Source organism: Uranotaenia lowii, chromosome 2 (assembly GCF_029784155.1).
Source record: "Uranotaenia lowii strain MFRU-FL chromosome 2, ASM2978415v1, whole genome shotgun sequence".
NCBI lineage: Eukaryota > Metazoa > Arthropoda > Insecta > Diptera > Culicidae > Uranotaenia > Uranotaenia lowii.
In genome coordinates, this window is record NC_073692.1 from 379,179,351 (window position 1) to 379,200,131 (window position 20,781).

The 20,781-nt window shown below is 32.6% G+C and overlaps 1 protein-coding gene across 1 annotated transcript in view; it reads right to left on the reverse strand.

Annotated features, from left to right (window-relative positions):
• Positions 1-20,781, reverse strand: part of LOC129742128 (uncharacterized) — a 320,969-nt gene that overhangs the window by 160,513 nt on the left and 139,675 nt on the right. The gene's annotated exons all lie outside the window — the stretch shown is intronic.

Below are 20,781 nucleotides of genomic sequence, written 5' to 3' on the forward strand. Positions count from 1 at the left end.
ATAGACAGGCATTAGTGTACCAATAGGAGAAAGCTTGAAAGGTGTTGAAATTTTAGGCTAGAGGGCATGTTGATGAAAAGCTCCCATGAATTGCTCCCGCCTTTGCTCTGCATTAGCTAACTATACATGAGAAACCCAGAATGCATAGGGGAGCTTTTCATCAACATGCCCTCTAGCCTAAAATTTCAACACCTTTCAAGCTTTCTCCTATTGGCGCACTAATGCCTGTCTATCCAGCTTTCTTTCAAATTCTATAAAATAAATTCTCTATAGTTTTCATTCCGCCGCACATGCCATTAAAAATTATAATCAATAAATCATTTTGCACTAGCAAATCTTTTGTGTCAGAAAAGAGGGTGCGCATTATTCCATGCGCAGCGCACAGAATGGGACTGCGCACTTTAGATCTGTGAATTGTGACATTTATGCGACATGTCAAATTAGTATTTTTATCAGTACATTTTTTTTTATTTTGCTACACGCTAACCGCTTTTTGTGACTGCAAGAATTGAAGATATTCCAACTTTCAATGCGACGCTTTTGATTTTAAATTTTCGTTCTCAGCCTGATTATTACACTTTAAATTACGCCGATTTAAAATCATATAACAAAATGATTTATTGTAAACCAAAACGGGCTTAAAAACTCTCAATTGAGTAAATTTTTTGATAACAACTGCTATTGGCGAAGGGCCTGCTAGAAAGAATAAAGCTTGCATTTTCTTTTACTAAGATTCCCAAAAGAATGACAGCTAATCGGAGTGAAGGCTATTGCTTTCTCTGTTTAGCACTTAAGAAATCGTAAACCGGGATGGCGAGCGCGTCCATCGCCAACAAATGAGTTTTCTCTGCTAACAGTGTTCATCGTGTTTCAGTAGCATGTCTGCCGTCATATTTACTGGTTGCTCTTTTTTTCGTTTTCCGGTTTTCATAAGAGTTGGGAATCTTTATCTAAACCATTTCTGGCAACAGCTTCAAATACCACGATTTTGGTGTGATGCTAGGTAGTAAACATGAATTTCACATTCTCTGGAACATGGGTGAAATTTACTGATCCGTTCGTGAATTGGACACCAGATCATTCGAAAAAAGGTTCTCATCTGTGAACACGAGGATTAGCTGAATCTTCTTCAAATTAGACAGAAATCGTTTCGAACGCTGAAGTCGCAGAGCTTAATTCGTTCTGTTATCAAATAACGCTTTGCTCTTGCCTTTGACGATGGATTCAAGTTGTTTTTGACCGATCGTTACATGGAAGAATTCGAGATATTTCATTCTAAAGCCAGCCTTGAAAATGATCGAAAATATTGTTACGTAATACTTGAACGGCCCCGTACAACTGTATTGTTTACGGCAATTGACAGATGAAGGAAAGAGCTAATAAACCCACAAAAAACATCAAAGAAGTAGTCAAAAACAACCCAAAACAGAGTTTAATTTTTTTGCATATTTTTTGGGTCATGGTCATACTGTAAGTTCCATTTATTCGTTTATCAAACGATTATATGTCTAAGAATATGTTTCTCATTGGAGAAAAATATTGTCTATAAATATTTTATGAAACCCAAACCTTTTAATTTGAATATAGTTTTTTATTTCAATCACATAGTAAATAGTTATCAACAAAATATATGAAACTAGTTTAAAAAGGTTTAATAAGTTCTTTAAATGTTTTACCCCAAAAATGAGCTCAACATAAATCACAAAATATTAAAAGTAAACTTCATGAAAATTTAAGAAAAACTTGTTGAAAATCTTCGAAGTACATTTGTAAAATTGCATAAAAGTAAAAAAAGACATATGAGATTGCCGATTTTAAATTTATTGGATTCGTATTCTGCAACTTTTGTAACTAACTTGTATTGATTAAATAAGCAATATCTAGGAATAATATAAATGTAAAATTTTCATAAATAAACTTTATTTTGATGCAGTATTTGAAAATGGTTCTTAAGAAAGTGCTTTGTTTAATAATTTTATCTCGAAAATTCTTTGCAATTGTATTGGAATTCAAGATCTTCTGGTTTGAAAAAACATTGATGATGTTTATTTTTTATTTAACTTTTTTTGACTGATCGGTGCTTTACTAAATTTCTAGATAACAATTTAAAAAAAGTGAAGTTCCATTCAGCTTCATTCATTCAAACATTATTTTCATAATTTCAGAATTTTTTGTAGTAATTTTGCCCCTAAATGTATGCTGTCTCCATATGCTTTTTCTTTAAAAACATTTTTGACAGAAAAAACATGAAATTTAATTCGAACAAAACCAAAAATGACTGAAATTATAAATTTTTCAACGTTTTCAATTAATTTTACATTAAAACATAATTTGTTTCAACTTGCCCCTTCTTCTTAGTAGGGTAAAATCGCATTTTTCTGACTACATCAATTTGATATCCCATCAAGCTCAACACTTTTGGATGTACAAGCGGTGTAATAATCTGTGGTCGTCGAGTTTTCAGAAGCCATTGAAATTGAAAAGCTTGGCATGATGCCCAAGTTGACGGTACCAATCATCTTGAAAACAATTTCATATCGAAGTTTCATTGCGAATTTCTAACTTTGAACATACTCCTAAGCCTCACTGAAGATTATTTTTTGAACATTACATCTTATAATGATTTTTAAAAGATTGATTCTCATTACAGGATTGAATTTTTATTTGTATATTAAGAAATTTGAAACTAAGCTTTCTTGTTTCTCATTTCCAATGTGTCAATTTTTTTTTCTTAAATCAGAATATGAACTTTCTAAGATTTCCACCAAGTGTCCTTATTTTGAAGCTACTAGACAGCAGAAAATGATGTTTTTTATCAGAAAATTTGTATACATTCGGAGATCTTTAGCCTTAAAATTCCTGATGGCTCTCGAGCCAAAAGGGTTCTTATTATTAAAGGCTCCCTAATTTTTGTAAATATTTTTTCTTTCAATGTACATAAAGAACCCACAGGCGGATCTGTGGAGTCAAATTTTCATAAATAAATTTATTTTAAGCTGTCCGGCAGCTTCAAAATAAGAGCCTTATTATAAGACTATTAAGGTAAACATCTTTGCCACCCATGTTTTAAACCTTCTTTTTTATCAGAATTCAAATCCTTGTATTTTTTGGGATGTTAAGTAGAAAATTTTTCTTTTTTTCTTTAAATATTTAAGTCACCGTTGTTGTTATCTTCTCGTTTTTGGATTGATTTTTTTCGGTGATTCAATGAATTAACTGCCGTGTAGTTTACGTTTCGGTTTACTTATTTTATTTCAACCATCTTCAGAACTAATTTTATAAAAAATAAACGGAAAAAATGCTCTAATTAATTAATATAAACTTTCTCATCTTTCCTACAGGCTACAGGCCTAGCTCAGCATGCGTTGGAAAACGGCCCCGGTCATGTGTTTGATTTCCCGAAAACGAGAATTCTCGAACGAATCCCAAATACAACACACCGTCGAATAGCTGAAAAACTGCACATAAAGATGCGAGAGAATCGTGCAGTTAACATCCAACAGGACACAAAAGGCATCTCGAGCGTGTACAACGGTCTGTGGAAAAAGCTGCGGGAAAAAGAGGAAATGGAACTACATCGCAAAACGGAACACATTCAGTCGACAGCGAGCCGCAGCAGCAGCAGCATCAACAGTGACTAGAAAAAATCAATGTGACCGCCCCAGCGGGTGTAAAAAAGCTAGTAGTGTAAGCGAAAGATAGTAGATAGGAAAGATGAGAAAGTTTATATTAATTAATTAGAACATTTTTTTTCCGTTTATTTTTTATAAAATTAGTTCTGAAGATGGTTGAAATAAAATAAGTAAACCGAAACGTAAACTACACGGCAGTTAATTCATTGAATCACCGAAAAAAATCAATCCAAAAACGAGAAGATAAGTATTAAATTATAAAACAGAAATGTTTTATTAAAGAATCTTGATAGAATTTGAAATTCAAATCTTTATTTAAATAGGATTGAATCAACAAAGAAAATGAAAAAAAAGCTTTTTTGTCCTAAAATGGAATAATCATCTTATTGCTTCAATCACTTTGAGTTGATATTTAAGTCACGACGATGTCTTGAGATAAAAATCAAGTTTCTGAGAAGAATTTAAGCTCGTTTATTTTGTTCATTTTAAATGCACGAAGGTTAAGGAGATTAAAAATGAATTGAATAAGAATAATTTAGGCTCGTTTTATCTAAAAATCTAACATCTGTTTAAAAATACGAGCTGCTTCTTATCACATTTGATTTATAAATTTTTATTTCATTATTCCAGATAAAAAATGATTTGAAATAAAAAAGAAATCAAACAAAAAAATCGAGGTTCTCAATTGAGTTTTTGATTTGTTAATCACTTTGGTAAATAGTGACTCAAAGTTTTCAAGTTTCAGTGATAAGAATTATAATTTAGTTTCCGCCCAAAACCAATTTTGAATTTCTTTAGAAAGCTGTTAATGCCATCCACCATGATGACTATTCGAGTGGCTCCAGAGAGTCTTAGCTGGTGTAAAAATATAAGATTATTTTGGTGTCACAAAAATCACACACAAATTTTTTTAATAAAATAAGTTATAGTTTTTCCTCTAGGTTGAATGATCAGCTGTGAAAAATGATTACACATTCACCTTCATAAACTGTTCGGGTCAATACAGGCCCGTGCGAAGGACCCGTCCAAGGGGAGGGGAGGGGGGGGGGGTTTCGAAATCGAAATTTAGCTAAAAATAATAACAACACCAAAAATGCACAAAAAATCCGGTGGGTCATTAAAAAAAATTCAAAATTATGTAACTCCATGTTTTGTAGAAAAAAATTAAAAATGAAGCACTTCAAAAACATTGAAATTTGCTTTAAAGTTGCTACTTGAAATCATCTTTTAAACTTTTCATACATTAACTAAAAAATCATGATTGATTCAAAAAAGATTATTAAAAAAAATAAGAATAAGGGAAAGGTTTATAAACTTTAAAATTGTTATGCATTTATGCATCGTTTAATATTTCAAGCACTAAATATTTTTCCGCTGCTAATTAAAATACTGAGTCCTGACAGAGACAATAGCTCGAAAATCAGTTTTTCTTAATGAAAATTGATGAATATTTTGTTTTCAGAAAACAAAAATTCAGAGTTTTAAAAAATAAAGACAAATTTATTAATAAATATCTCAAAAAATTAAAATCGTTCTCTCACAATTTATTCGAAAATTTCTTAAAACTATACAATAAAATTCGATGAAGTTATTTAAAAATGATGCCTTTTATTAATTCCGAATTTCCTGAAAGTGTTGAGTGAAATCAATAATTGATAACTAATGAACGAAACCTGGATTTGAACTCGATTACTTCATTTTACTAAGCAGGAAAAATATTTTGATAATGATGATGATGAATAAAGGGTGATACGGTCAAAATTTGGTCAAAATCAACTTGACGTATTTCTTTCAATATTGCATTTAAAAAACCTGAACACCCCTCATTTTGAAGGTGTGTGTGTTTAAAATGTTGCTCCTATTTTGATTTTGGAATTTACTTGTCAAAATGTCGTCCAAGGAAGAAGAACAAAATTTTGCTCGCACATAGCGAAAATCCGGGCTACTCGCACGTAAAGCTGGCAAAATCGCTAAAAGTTGCCAAATCAAACGTTACAAATGTAATTAAAGTGTTTGGGAGACGTTTGTCGACAGCCAGAAAGTCTGGATCGGGGGGAAATCGAAAACCGGAAGCCGACAAAGAGAGTTGCCGGTAGTTTCAAGCGAAACCCTAACCTCTCTCTCCGAGATGCCGCAAATAAGCTGAGTGTATCGTCTACAACCGTGCATCGAGCCAAAAAACGAGCCGGATTATCGACTTACAAGAAGGTAGTGACTCTAAATCGCGATGATAAACAAAATACGACGGCCAAAGCGCGATCCCGGAGGCTGTACACGACGATGCTGACGAAGTTTGACTGCGTGGTAATGGACGACGAAACCTACGTCAAAGCCGACTACAAGCAGTTTCCGGGACAGGAGTTTTATACGGCAAAAGGAAAGGGAAAGGTAGCAGATATTTTCAAGCACATGAAACTGTCAAAGTTCGCGAAGAAATATCTGGTTTGGCAAGCCATCTGTACCTGTGGCTTGAAAAGCAGCACTTTCATAGCTTCCGGGACTGTCAACCAAGAAATTTATGTGAAAGTGTGTTTGAATAAACGTCTGCTGCCTTTCCTGAAGAAACACGGTTGTTCCGTACTGTTTTGGCCGGATTTGGCATCTTGCCATTACGGTTAAAAGACCATGGAGTGGTACGCCGCCAACAACGTGCAGGTGGTTCCCAAGGACAAGAACCCTCCCAACACGCCAGAGCTCCGCCCAATTGAGAAATACTGGGCTATTGTCAAGCGGAACCTAAAGACGACCAAAAAAACTGCTAAGAACGAGCAGCAGTTCAAGGCAAACTGGCTTTCTGCGGTGAAGAAGGTGGACAAGGTGGCTGTACAAAATATGATGGCAGGGGTTAAGCGAAAGGCCCTGCAATTTGGGAAACGCGGAAGCCTAATTGAATATTTTTCCTGAATTTTATACTAATTAAACTTGAAAAAGAAATTAAATTTGATTTTTTAAATAAACTGTTTCACTGATTTACACGCGTTTTCCCTTGACCAAAATTTGACCATATCACCCTTTATGTACTTTTTTTTTGTTTCGATTATAGTCGTTTTAACATCTTTTCATTTTTTTTCTTTTAATAACTTTCGAGCTAGTTCGTAGCTTTTTGCGGCTACAGCAGAGAAGCTCCTTCTGGAAGAAATCTTAAGCTAAAAAGCGTTTTACAAAAAGAAGAAAAAAACACCACCCTTCTACCAGCATTTAGCCCTGGCAATAATTTCCCCGGAGCATAGTTGTCCGGGAAAATTTATGCAGGAAAATTTTCACCATCATCCCACGATTGCGACAAAACGGAGGGCGGTGTGACAATAAGTAATCCTTCGATGTCCCATCCGAGACACGTGTAAAACCGTCCGGCAGGATTAATCAAAAGTCACTCATTCATCCAACTTTCTCTCTCTCTCTCTTGCGTTCCGTCATCGCGGGACCGATATCGTCGGTTGGGTTGGAACACAGAACAGGAACCTTCCGTTTCGTTCCCGAGTTGCTTCCCTCGGAGGGATTATTTAAACGGAGCACCTGGACCCACCTGAAGTACCTACTTTAATTGCGTCCAACACTTGGCTGCGGGCTATGAGCTTTTATTTCTTTTCTGCCATTTTGTACCCGGTCCTTGTCAGTAATCAACTAGAACTAGCCCGTATCATAAATGTCCTGAAGTTGCTTTTGATTAAAACTTGTTTCTAGAGAAGGTAGGAGGTTCTGTTTCTGTGAATCCAACGGAACAGAAAAAAAACCTTCCGAAAGGCAAAAGTCGATCCCAATGGAATGACTGCTTCAACTTAGGGTTCACCAGGAGGAATTTCATTTACACCTTCAACCCTTGAAAACGATGGTAAAATTATTCCTACCACCAAGCTCAAACTTATTAATGGGATGTAATGATTTCAATGGGTAAGTTTAATTGAAAGGTCGGAGTAATTTACAATTGGATGGCCTATAAACGATGGTCAGAGCTGTAGGGAACAAAAAACTTTACGAATAATAATTCCCATCAGCTGCTAATCTGAAGTCCATTAGATTGTTACCTCCCCAAGCGTCTTTTCTTGAAATTAATAACTCGAAGTTTAATGGATAAATGTACATTTTCTCTAATGGCTTCCATGGATTTCATTGCGCGTTCTGAAATAAATATTGATCGATATCATCAATGGTAATGAATCGGAAAATACCAGGATCAACTTAATAAAAACCAAACTCCAATGAAGTTAACAAGGGTTTGAATTTTTTTTTTGTACTGGAATTCCACTATTCTGAAGTAAAAACATTCTTGAGGATAGTGAAAAAAGACCTAACTGAAAATTTGTATGAAAAACTTTTTTTTAAGTTTTCCTTATAGTTGACGAACATATTAGGTCGGAATAAATATCAAATCCGTTTTTTGTCACATGGAGTTGAAACATCACGAGGGGATGGGTTAAAAAAAATAATGAAAAATTTCAATAATTGAAACTAATTGAACAAAAGCTTGCATGCAACAAACTTGCATACAATCTTAATTCTAAAAATTAAAAAATGAAGTTATTTTAGATCAATATTTAAAAGAAAAACTAGAATTCAAAAGGTGATTCCCATATGGTAGGGTTTAACTTTCGCTTTTTCAATTGTTTAAATTTTCGAAAATTTTATCAAACTTTTCAATAAAATATCTTAGACTTTATTTATTTCCCCCTTCAGGAGTTTCAGAAAGTCAAGAGGGGGAAAGAGGGAGCGGTTGGTGACAAAAGAAGAATTTGTTCCGGCCTTATGAATAGTATTAATATATCTTGAACATTGTACATAAATTCATTAGAGTTTTCTATGGATTTATGGGAAAAAAATTATGATCGGATATTGAAAACCAACCGTATACATTTTTTAAAATTTGCTCTAAAAAACTGACCAGTTCAAAATTTCAGCTCAATCGGACTTCATTTAGAGATACCTCAAAGTGCTCAAAGTTTCGGTTTTTTGCTCCTCAAAAATCCACAAAGGAAATAGGAAAAAAAGAAATTTTGATTTTGATGCAAAATAGCTTACTTTGACTGAAGAAGAAATTGATATTGTTTCTTTTAATTTTTTTAAATTTTTTCTTTGAATACACATTTTGATTTTTCACCATTACCATTTTAATCTTCACTAGCAAAGTTAGTAGGGTTCAAATCCTGTACATTGCTGTTGATAATTTTTTCGACATTTTTAAACTAAAATAGTTTTTTATATTATTTCATCCTCTGTTTATCTATCCTTTCCTGATGGACTTTTTTCTCGTATGTTTTGGAATTTTAAAATATACTTTAAAGCACCCAAGTAACAATTTTAGCTTCATTATGGTCAACACTATTTCTCAAAATCGCATCAAACTCTAAACTAGAAGAAAGCAAATTTAAATCTAAGATGGCGGCTTCCGCTTAGCTTAAAAATTCTGTAAATTAGGGGTGAAGCAACCTTTTAAACCAATGGGTGAATTCGAATTGAAAATCCTTTCTGCGGGCCACACTCAAAATATTACTTTCTAAAAATTTGTAAAGCTGCGTCGATAGTTATAGACAAGTTTTAAAATTAAACATCATTCATTCATGATAACAATTTTTTTACAAATAAAATCTAAAAAAGGAATGAAAAAAAAAATAGTTTGTGTAGATATAACTTATTCGAAATGTTTGAAAGAAAATTTAACACGATTTTTCAAGTGCAAAGCGGACAATACCAGCTGTAGTTGATAAAGTACATAACTAAATCTTAGTTAGTTTTTATGGAAATTTGTTAATCATTCACACAGAGACAGCTTTGTATTAGATTTTTTTTATCAAAAAACGAGAAATTGTCGAAGCCTTCGTAATGTTTCAAACAAATTTGATCTGTTTTGTAAAACCAGTCATTTCAATTGTACTGCTTCTCCTCACTTCAAAGTCCTCTTGAAAGATATTTTTTATTGAAAATTATTCTCTTTAAAGCGTTGGACGTTGAACCTGTATCGAAATTTATTGACTAAATTCCTTTTTCCCTTATTTCAATTATCCTGAAGACCCAATTTCTCGCAACAAACGGTGAAAAAAACAATTTTAATTAAAAAATTCGTATAAAATTAAGCGTTGAGCAAATTTACAGATTTTTAAACGAATTTTGTCCAAGTTCCAGTTCTAGATCTTGATTTCTTGAATCCCATATAAACTTCCCTGTCATTTTTTTATAAGAAAAACCGTCATTAGTGACCTAAGTGTCACTTTATCACATTTTGAAGAGTTTTCCATTGTACCAAAATTTTCATATTTTACCTCTCTGGATAGCCATCATTTGGATCTCTTTTAATTTTTTTAAAAACGAAAATTTGAAGGCCTTTTTTTTAAATCGTATAACAATTTGAACAGTTTACATTAGGGGAGGTCTTTTTTTTATCAAACACATGGTTCCTTCCTTACTTCAAAATTTACTTTCAAAAGTCTGAATCAATACCACAGCGATGGCAAATAGCGTGAATAATATATATTTAGTTTTTAAGAGAAATCCCTGTCTTTGGAAGTAATTGACATTTATTCACTTACAATTCCATTTCTGTGTGTATCTTCGAGAAATTTTTCAACAAAGTGCCGACGTTTTCTTACAAATGGTTTTAAAACTTTTTCTTAGTCCCAAAAAAATTCATAACGAGTTTCTCAAAAATTACAGTTTTTATTATTTCATTTCATGGATTTTCTTAATATCACTGGTATTGGATTTGTAAAGTTAATCTAAATTAGATAATATTAATTTTTTATAAGTAAAATGACACAATTTATCAATGTTTAGCATGATTTCAATATGAAATGTCTAAAAAGAGTCGTCCCAAACTTCTTCAGTCAAACCACATTTTGCTTTTGATTATGTGTCATGTTGATTAGAATCCCATGTCGACCATGTCAACAAGAGTTCTCAATATTCAAGAACAAAAAAAGTGCTCTTGGTAATGGTTTTATTTTTTTGTCAATATTAGAGCAACGGACTTAGAAATGCCTGTGATAATGTGTAGCCTTTCCATTTTTTTGTTCTCCCGGTCTGATTTTATGTTTTTTTTAAATTTCAAAGTGATTGTTGAAAATTAAGAAAAAAATGTAATTTGTATAAAAAGAACTCAAATATTGTGTTTAGTCTATTAATAATATTGCGCTTCTGTCATTGAAAGAATTCAAGATATCCCATAAAAAAGTTAACCATCTGAATCACTGTAGGTCAGGTTACAGACATGTCAATTATTTTTTGATTTAGTAGGGATTGGTAGGATTTTATGACAATTTATCGGAGAAAAAAGTAACAAAATGAAAAAAAAATTGAAAAAAAGCTTCGCGGGTTGCACAAGGACGTCTCGTGGGCCGCGTTGCTCATCCCTGCTGTAAAAGACTTAAAGTCGCATGAAAGCCCCAAATATTGCTATTGGTTGAAAGGGTTTAACTAGAAGAAGTCGAATTTAGCTTTCTGACGCCATCATGAAATCCAAAAAGACGGCTCCCAATCAACTCTTAAATGCTTTAAACAATATACAGTGAGCGAAATAAGAATAGCACCACTATGTGTTTTGCTTGTTAAAATATGAATGATTGAAAATTACGAAAATTTTCTTCCACAGTTGGTTCTGAATGTCTTAACGGATAATTCAAGCATAAGTTTACTTTTTTTGGACGTAGCAATTGGCGTTGAGGACCAAAAATGTGAAAAAAGGTGCGAAATAAGAATAGCACCACTTGAGTTTTTCAACACAAACAAGATTAGTTTTAGAAATTTACTGCTTAAAAGTGAATAATAATGCTTCTACGAATTATTTGAATAGATAACTGCATTTTAAGCGGTTTTCCTGAATTCCAAAGGTTTTCAAAGGTTTTAAAAGGGGGTTTTAAGAGATGCTCCTGTAGCGTTAAGGAATTTAACATTTGAGCTGTAATTCTTTACCAAACTACTTACTTTCTTCATTAAAATGACGTGAAATGATAAAACAAACGTTCGGGATTAACTTTGAATCAGAAAAAAATAGGTTGGAAATCAAAAACTTTGATTTTGTTCAGTAAACCACACTTTTTCCAGTTTCAAGTCGTAGATGGCAGCATTATCTTGCAGTTAAAACTAAATTTAGTCTCAATATTGATTTTCCAGGTTTATTTAGGCCCATACTCAAGATTTTGAGGTATTTTCCCATCACAGTTTTGTGGAAGTTCACGCTGCAGAAAGCTTTTAAGGATTTGCAAAAGAATCACCAGAAAAAAAAAATAACAACCACCAAAATTCCTGCTCATCTCATCTTCTGATTCAATAGCAACATACCAGTGAAACTGCTAGCCGTCTGGTCCATCAAGCTCCATCGCAAAGTATAACTTTATTCCGATAATCGGTCCAAAAAAATTTACTTTTAGTGACCTTGATGCAATTCTATATATTTTTTGGATTAAGTGATCTTAGAATTTCCAAAGTGTTCACGGTACATGTATTTATTTCTTGACCAAAATCATCCAGCACTCTCTAACTAATCCCGGATATTCGAAAATGGACATGAATTTGGTTAAATGGCAAGATAGTGCTGCCATCTATGACTTAAAACTAGAGAAATAGTGTTTGAGTATTAAAAAACATTAGTATTTTTGAATTCCAACCTGCTTTTTGGATTCAAACTCAGCCTCAAATCTATGTTTCATCATTTTGCATCATACTTATGAATGTTAATGAAGGAATCAAGCAGTTTAATAAAGTTTATATAGCTCAAATATCAAATTTCTTAACGCTAGAGGAGCATCTCTTGAAACCGCCTTTTAAAACCTTTGAAAATCTTTGGAATTCTAGAAAACTGCTCAAAATACAGTTCTATTCAGATAATTCGTAAATGCATTATTATTCACTTTTACACAGTAAATTTTTAAAAATAATCTTGTTTTTGTTGAAAAACACATAGTGGTGCTATTCTTATTTCGCTCACTGTATGAATAGTATGGGTATTTGGTGAAAGGGCTAAACGAATAGAAATCAATTTTCGCTCTCTGACACCACCCAAGATGTAGACTTTCGTTGATCTTAGAAATGGTAGAAAAACCCATGAAAATTTCCTACGATTTGCAGTAATTTACAACACTTTCAAAGCCACCATATTTTATTTTAAGATGGCTTAAGAGAACGAAATTCGACTTCTACTAAACAACTTAAACAGTGAATTTAGTAAAAGCTTTATTAGCGTTTTCAGATGTATCAATGGATGAATCAAGAATTTAGGTTTTTTAAGGACCATGGTAAAACAGTTATAAAATTAGCTGCATACAAAATGTCATAAAAAACCATAATAAAACTTCCTAATGCTAGTAGGCTTAATCTGTGTTACTTGAGCAACGCATAATTGTCAGATGCAATTTTTTTAATTTTTTTTTTCAATCCAGCTATCATTTTCGTAATGCACTCAAACTAAGCCTTTTTTACTTTCAAATAGTATTTTGTTAGCTTGTTGTAACTTTTGATTTTTCAGATTTTTTAAGATTTTCCAAAAATTTTAAAATAAAATTTCAGCAGTAAGTCTTTTTTATTCTAGGATTTCGAAGAATTTTCTGTCGCAGTAAATTATTTGACTTCGAAATATAATCAGAAACTGTTTGCTACTTTAATTGAATGTTATTGAACGATATTCTACTGTTTCTGTTTATGTCACACTTATATTTTTTTTTAATTTTTTTGTTTCTTCATTTGAAAAATTTCTCATAATTTCATTATTTCTTATATTCTTATTTTTCAAGGTTTTTTAAAGGAACATTTTATTTGGTTACATATTGATTTTATTCAAAAATACGGTGTGTTGTTTTGCAACTTTTTTTCGAATTACAAAAACCCTGTAGTCTTTAAAGTTTTCTTTTTGGAACGACAGAATTTTTGCAGATTTTAAATATGAGATTTAAGTACCCGGGTTTTGATATGAAATTTTGTATGGAACACGCAAAAAATTGTTTGGGGAATGTCACTGTTTTGGGTTTCCTTGAATATTTTGTTCTCACGCAATGCAAATGGAATTCTTATAAATGGAGCTCACTGGCGAACAACTTTGTCGAAGAGGGCAAAGCGGTAGGAGTAGCGAGAATATAGTTATAAAGCCCCATTCAGAGCATAATTTTTTTTTATGAAAAGAAACTAGCAACACTGACAGATTGTCTGTTCAACTTTCAGAAATATTATTTGAACAAGAAAGTAATTGATTTCAGACTATTGAAATGTTCTGATGAAATGATCTAGATTTTCTATCATTTACTAAAAAAAGAGCTAGGGTTACCAGAAACTTAAAGTTACCAGATGCCATGATTTTGCAAAAATCCATGTATTAGAATTTCATTTGCATTGCGTGAGAACAAAATATCCAAAAAAACATTAAAAATACATTCTCCGAACAATTTTTCGCGTTTTTCCATACACAGTTTCAAAGCAATATCCGGGTACAGACTCCAGGTTAGGTAGGTAGGTTAGTTAAAGAATCTGCCAAACGACAAACTCAGTTGTCCAAAAACTTTTCCAAGAAATCGCATTTTTATTTTATTTTATTTAATTTTTTTTCTCATAAAACTACAGGGATTGAACAAGGAATTTTAACACACTTATCAGTAGTTTCTTAATTTTTAATTCATATTTGAAACATAATAATGTTTAAAGTTATCTTTTGAGGTTTACAAAATGATGATGACATATTTTTTCGCATCTTAATCTACTTTTTTTTTGTTTTTGATTTTCATATAAAATTTGAAAAATCTAGCAATAAATGTACAAACTTTTACATTTTTCGATGCTGTAAAAACTAAAGCCAGTATGACGGATTGGCATCATGATATCACCTCCAAACTTTTTAATGGTTTCCGCAATCCATATCAACACCGCTAATGTGTTAAAATATGTTTCGAACAATCTCTCAATTTTATTTTAAAAAAATATTTTTTATAATTCAATTTCCTGTCGGGGGTAAAATGCAACAAAATGTAAATCATAGAAATACCTTGTAAATCTCGTTTCCATATGCTGGAATATGATTGTTTTGCATCACGCGTTTGACAACATTGAAATTCATTTCATCCAAACAATTATTTTTATGATTTCAGCTTGTAGAATTTTTTGTAGTATTGATTTACCCCTAAATGTATGCAGCATCATCATTTTCAGATAAAATGTAAAAAATTGTTTTTACAGAAATAAAAACAACGCACCAAAAAAAAAAAAAACAAATTGGTGTTTTCATGCGTAATTGTTTTTATGGCATTGCAAATTTAACAAAAATTTTAAATTTTCATAGTTTTCGTATGATTTTTCATTAAAAACAGAGTTTGTGTTTTTTTAGAGGGTGAAAATCGCATGTTTTTATAAAATTAAAAATAACTTAAGAAACCTATAATTTTTTTTACTACGCCAATTTGATGTCCCATCATCCTTTAAACTTTTTATGCATAAGGGGTATGATTAACTGTGAACATAAGTTTTTAAAAAGCCATAGAAATCAAAAAGTGTTGCATAAAATGATGTTAAAATTGTTTTCCAAAAAACCTCATATATTGAAATTTCTATGAATAGTAAAAAGGTATTAAATTTGTCAATTTTGTCGTTTTTTCTCAATCCCGGAATTCAACAGGATTACATTTCAACTGTTCTACATTACTTTAAAATTTCTGCGGATACCACATGAGCAATCAATTTCCAGAAATATTTCTAGTTGCACCAGAAAGATTCCAATATAATTTGCTTAACTTCTGCATTGCTCAGGTTAAATTTAACTTTTCTTGGGAAACGTTAAAGGGCAGGGATAGAAAGTTGCCAAAATAAATCAGTATATTAATAATGTTTTTTAAAAAACTTCGGGCAGCACTAGAATGGTTCAATAAACTAAAAAACAAATTATATCAATGTACTAAGAATGTTCTTATCAACAATGAACTGAATGATAGATAAATTTTCCACGTAACTTGATGAAAATATGTTTCATGAACTGGGTGTCTAGAATTTATAGGGTTTAAAAAAACGAACACAAACACATACAGGATCTCAATGAAACTTGATGTTTCCTCGAAGAGATTCCTTTCACTTAACTCTAAGCGTACATCTTTCGAGGATATGATGACTAGCATCTTACAAATGCTAAAACCACCAACCCAAAGAAAGTGTACTATGTATGCCGTGACCGGGATTTGATCTCATGATCGTTGGCTTAGAAGACTGGAAGGCTATCCTCTACGCCACGGGCTGCGGCTTTAGGTTTGAGCTAACTGCTAATAGCTTTAACTTATTTAGGAATATTTTACTTAGGTTTGTTTTTTTTATATACTTGTAAATTTCAAAATCTCTTTTTTTCTTTACACCGTTATGTTTATGAGTTCTAATTTCGTCTGCCACTTGCTTTATCTTTAAATAGCAACTTCCAAAGGGATCATCTTAATGGATCTGACCACTTGGCCCACCAAAACGTCCGGTGCAGACGAAACGTCCGGCTCAGGCAAGATTGATTAAACCGGAGATAGAAGCTGTCCCACAATTCCTGTCACGATCATTGACTTTCCCACAGGATTCAATTTTCTGGCTTTCTTCCTTCTTGTGAAGGTAGGAAGACGGCTCGCGACAAAGATTTCCACTTTCCCTTTCGCTTGTCTGCCCCGGAAGGCTAAAAATTAAACTGTCGAGTGGTTGGGCCGAGCAAAGTAGAAACCGGATGTCCGTCCACTGACTGACTGACTGGCTGAATGACTAACTGATGTCATGTTGAGGTTGACGAGTTGAAGTATGGCGGCTTCTAGGCTTCCTGTCAAGGGTAAGAGGCCAATTTTCCGAAAGTCAACTCCAACAATGGACGCCCGTCTGTTTGCCAAGGGTATACACAATTGTTGCCGGAATGAGATTTTAAGTGGTACTTTTGGAGACATTTAATTAGGCTTAGCACCGGGTAGCATTCAATTCCCAAGATTGGACCCAGTTGTAAGTAATTGTGATCGATACTTAATGTCTTTTTGAGGTGATAGAAACTTGACAACTTGACATTTGTTCTGTCAAATTTAAGCTTGGTTGAATTTTTTCTGCCAATTTTGTTTTTCATTATATTTATCCTGGGCTTGTGATCTAGCTCAATAGAAGAAAAAGTGCCTCATAAGTTGATGACCATGACTTCGAGCTTAAAGCTAAACATCGAAGACAGTTGTACCGAATAAGTTTTGCAATAACTGTTATACAACTGCATCGTTGATATAAAATCACGAATCACACAAAGATGTTTAATAAAAATATTCATCCAACCACAGCATTTTGAAAATTCATTGAAGCCTTAAAATTGTTACAAAGTGTAATCGAATAAAAGCTTCCAGCTGTAATAAATTGTATCAACCCATCAGCATTTTTTCCCGCCCCAACTCAATGATAAACGACACAATCAGAACCATTCTCACAGAGACATTAATCCCGATTTTCAGTGTTATGTGCCATGGCAAACGTGTGTTCAATTTTTATTATTTGACTAGTCGCGAATTTGTTTTCAACGACCACACCCCAAATAAAAACCCGCGGCAGTCAAAAAAGTCCATTAAAATGAATTAGCACTCGGCGGCCGCTGGAAATTTTTGCGTTTGGCTCAGCCATTTTTTTCCCTTGGAAACGTTTTGCAATTTTTGCTTTTTGTTACCAATTTGCAATGAATGGCGCCGCACATTCAGTATGATTTATAAACTTGCGTGGGAGTTATCTGTCCTTGGATGAGGTTTTTATTTTCAAAGTCCCAATGAATTTAAATCAAACCATGTTAGGGCACGCATTTAAAAGTTTCCAAGTAACAAAAAACAAAAATTTCGATATCGATTTTCTTCTTAAACCGAAGGTTTTAGTTCCCGGAACGCTACCTGGGACAAACAAGACGAGACAAACCACATTATAAGTTGTTTTCCTTTCGTCTTCCAGTTGAGGTTCATCAGGTGAAATCACGAAAAAACTCAAACCAAATCCAGTCGAGTTCCGTTTGATTTAGCAGAATGGCAAAATTGGTTTGGATAGGTTGGAATCGCTTGATTTCGTTAGAAGACGGAGACGGAGCATACACGGAACAGCAGGTACCGTACCACATATCGATCTTGGAAATCAAGACAAGACTCAGTCGAGTCGTCTTGGTCTGTTGAGAATGATGTGGCTTTCTAGCGGCAATCAGGAATAATTCGGTTAACGAGATGGGATCGAGAATACACATCACATGACTCAATCACTGAGTATCGAATGTTTTTTCCGATGGAAATTATTCTCTGGAAATCTAATCGAAATGTTTTCGTTTGAATGTTTCTAAATTAAGCGATTCTTGTTAAAAGTTCCTTAAATTGATATTCATATCCAAATTAATTTTTTTGTTCATAATTCCGTTTTAAGTAAAAAGCCAGTTCGAATCAGAGCTATGCAAAAAAGTAATGGAATACAAATGCTAAAGTGGAATCTGTGACAGTTTACAAGTATTTTGTGATACATACAAATTCGTCGTACTCAAATAATATTAAAATATTATTACCGGGATGATGAAAACGATGAAATGTCATTTATTCATGTCTTTCAAACAATCTATCCAGGCTTCACGATGATGGTAAACTTAGCTATATATAAAATTTGCAATCTTAATCTATTAGAAATCGTTTATCTCTGGAGCCACTTTTGTTTGATACAGTCGATTTGGAGTCATTTTTGAATTACTCAAACCATGGGGTCTAATAAACTTTTTTTCCCTTTTCAACACATATTTTTTATCTAATAAGATACGAGGTTTTAGTCTTCGACAAATTTGTTCAGCGGACAATTTTTTTCGAGAATTTATAAATTGGAAATAAAACTATAAGCAACCTTTTTTCAGTACAAAATTTTCAATTCTCCCAAACAAACCTTAAAGTTCAAATTTACTCATATAAACGTTACTCATAAATTCTGCAAAAAATCATGGAAAAGTTTTAAAACAAAGCGAAGCCTTTCAGGCCACAGGGTTTGAGTAATTCAAAAATGACTCCAAATCGACTCAGTCTAGTGTAGCATACTCTAACAGCAAAATTCTTGGAGTTCAAGATTTTAAACAGAATAAAAAAAATACATTTACCTACTGTAGTAGAACCTATTGGTTTTATTTAAATTTTTGCTTGTCTTACCACAAAATCAATCTCATATTTAATTGGCTCCAACTTTTGATCGCTTTGTCGATTTTTATTTAACTTGGCCACATACTAGAATGTATTTTTTACATAATCTCTCCATATTTTGAGATGCAAACGTACAATATGTCAAAGTTACAGCTAATTTTGTGTGGCATTTCCCTACTTTTACTAAAATAGCTGTACCTCTTTTTTTAGCGGTCACAAAATGTTTAAGACTCATTAAACGAAGTTTTTAAGTTTATCTAGCTTGTGTGAAAGTGTCATGCAAAAATACCTACTGTGAAAGAAATGGCATTCTGTCGAAGTTGGAATTTTGTGCGCTGCTTTGCGCGATTTCATTATTTTTTGAACGCAAATGTTTGTCCTTAACATTTTTTTTCACATTTTTAGCTTAATTTAGTTCTGTTTCATATTTCAACCAATTCGAATGCATCAAAAATTCATTTAAAAGATAAAATAGTTTAAATATTTTTACCCATTTCTTACACAAGGTCAAATAGAAAATTTTATTTCAAAAATTCTTTTTTTTTTTGCATAAATTGCTTAGTTGGAGGTTGGTAAATTAAAAAAAAAAACCAACACACACATAAAGGATCTCAGTGAAACTCCATGTTTCTTTGAAGAGATCTAATTTACTTAACTCTAAGGCGAACATCTTTCGAGGATATGATGGCTAGCATCTCACTAATGCTAAACCACCAGAACACAGAAAGAGTACTATGTGTGCCGTGATCGAGATTCGATCTTATAAACTATGGCTTAGAAAACATGAACGCTATCCTCTAGGCCACGATCGGCGGTTATTTCCGTAGACAATTTTTTTCTCAACAGATTCCTAGTCCATGCAGTAAAGCAGTGGTGAGCAAACTTTTGAAAAAACGGTCCAATTTGAGCTTCAATTTTTTCGGCTGGCACTTAAAGTAACACTGATTCTTTTTTTTTAAACTTAATTTATTCATTCTGTTTAATCGCTGTTAAGCCTTGCTTTGCCGAATTGATCATTGATTAATAATCAGCAGAGGTTTATGGATAGTTATCATAACTATAGAAATATATAAAAAAAAACATCAACCTTTTAAGCTTATAATTTTTGATTAAAAATAGACTGTAAAATGAAATCGTTCTCATTTGAGTCGGACCACCAGCCGAAATCAGTTTATTTATTTTTAGGATTATTTTTGAATAATTTATTTTTTTTTATTGCTTTTAACTTTTTTGCAATTATTCGTCCATCCAGCTTTCATTTGAAAGTCTCTAGCGATAACTAATGATCAGATTTTGTTTGATTTGGAAATCGCTGTCTTCTTGACGTTTTACGTTGAATTGATTAAAAATTATTGATTTTATTTATTTTTTCTGTGCATATTTTTGAGAATTTTTTTTTCTAACTATTTGAAGTTCTGAATATGAACATTGAATTGGAATGTTGGGCAAAGGGTTGTTTGCATAATTGTAAGGGTTTTGAAGCAATTCTTGTCGAAAAATGTATTTTACACTTTAGATTCCTTATTCTCGTTTTTTATAATTTCCAAGGAATTTCTTAATTTAATTAGAATGCTACTGCAGGAATAGGATTTCTAAAGCTTATCAATGAAAATTTTGGGACATTGATAATGTGAATTGCCAGTATCCATTTCTAAAATGGCTAAATATATTTATGTTTGGCATGATTTTTCGAAACAAAAATATTTCACTAGTTTATGGTTTCATTTTTTGTCAATATTTCAGTGCAAACGAAACAAGCCTGTTTTTTCCAAATATTGTGAAATAAATAAATCTTTAAAAAAACTTTTCTTCTGAATATATTTTCCAGAAACCATTATTTTTGCATGAGACTTCAAAAGCAATAACTTTGCCATTGAACTTAGAGATGCTCGTGCTTATCTGTAGCTTTAAGGTAAACTTTCCAGATTGTACGGATATTCAAGGAATAACTTATGTCGGTCCCGAACGTACGAATTTCATAGAAACCTGTCCGAATTGCAACCGCATTTATTTACATTAGTTGTGAAATTTAGCATAAATTGAAATTAAATTATGATTAT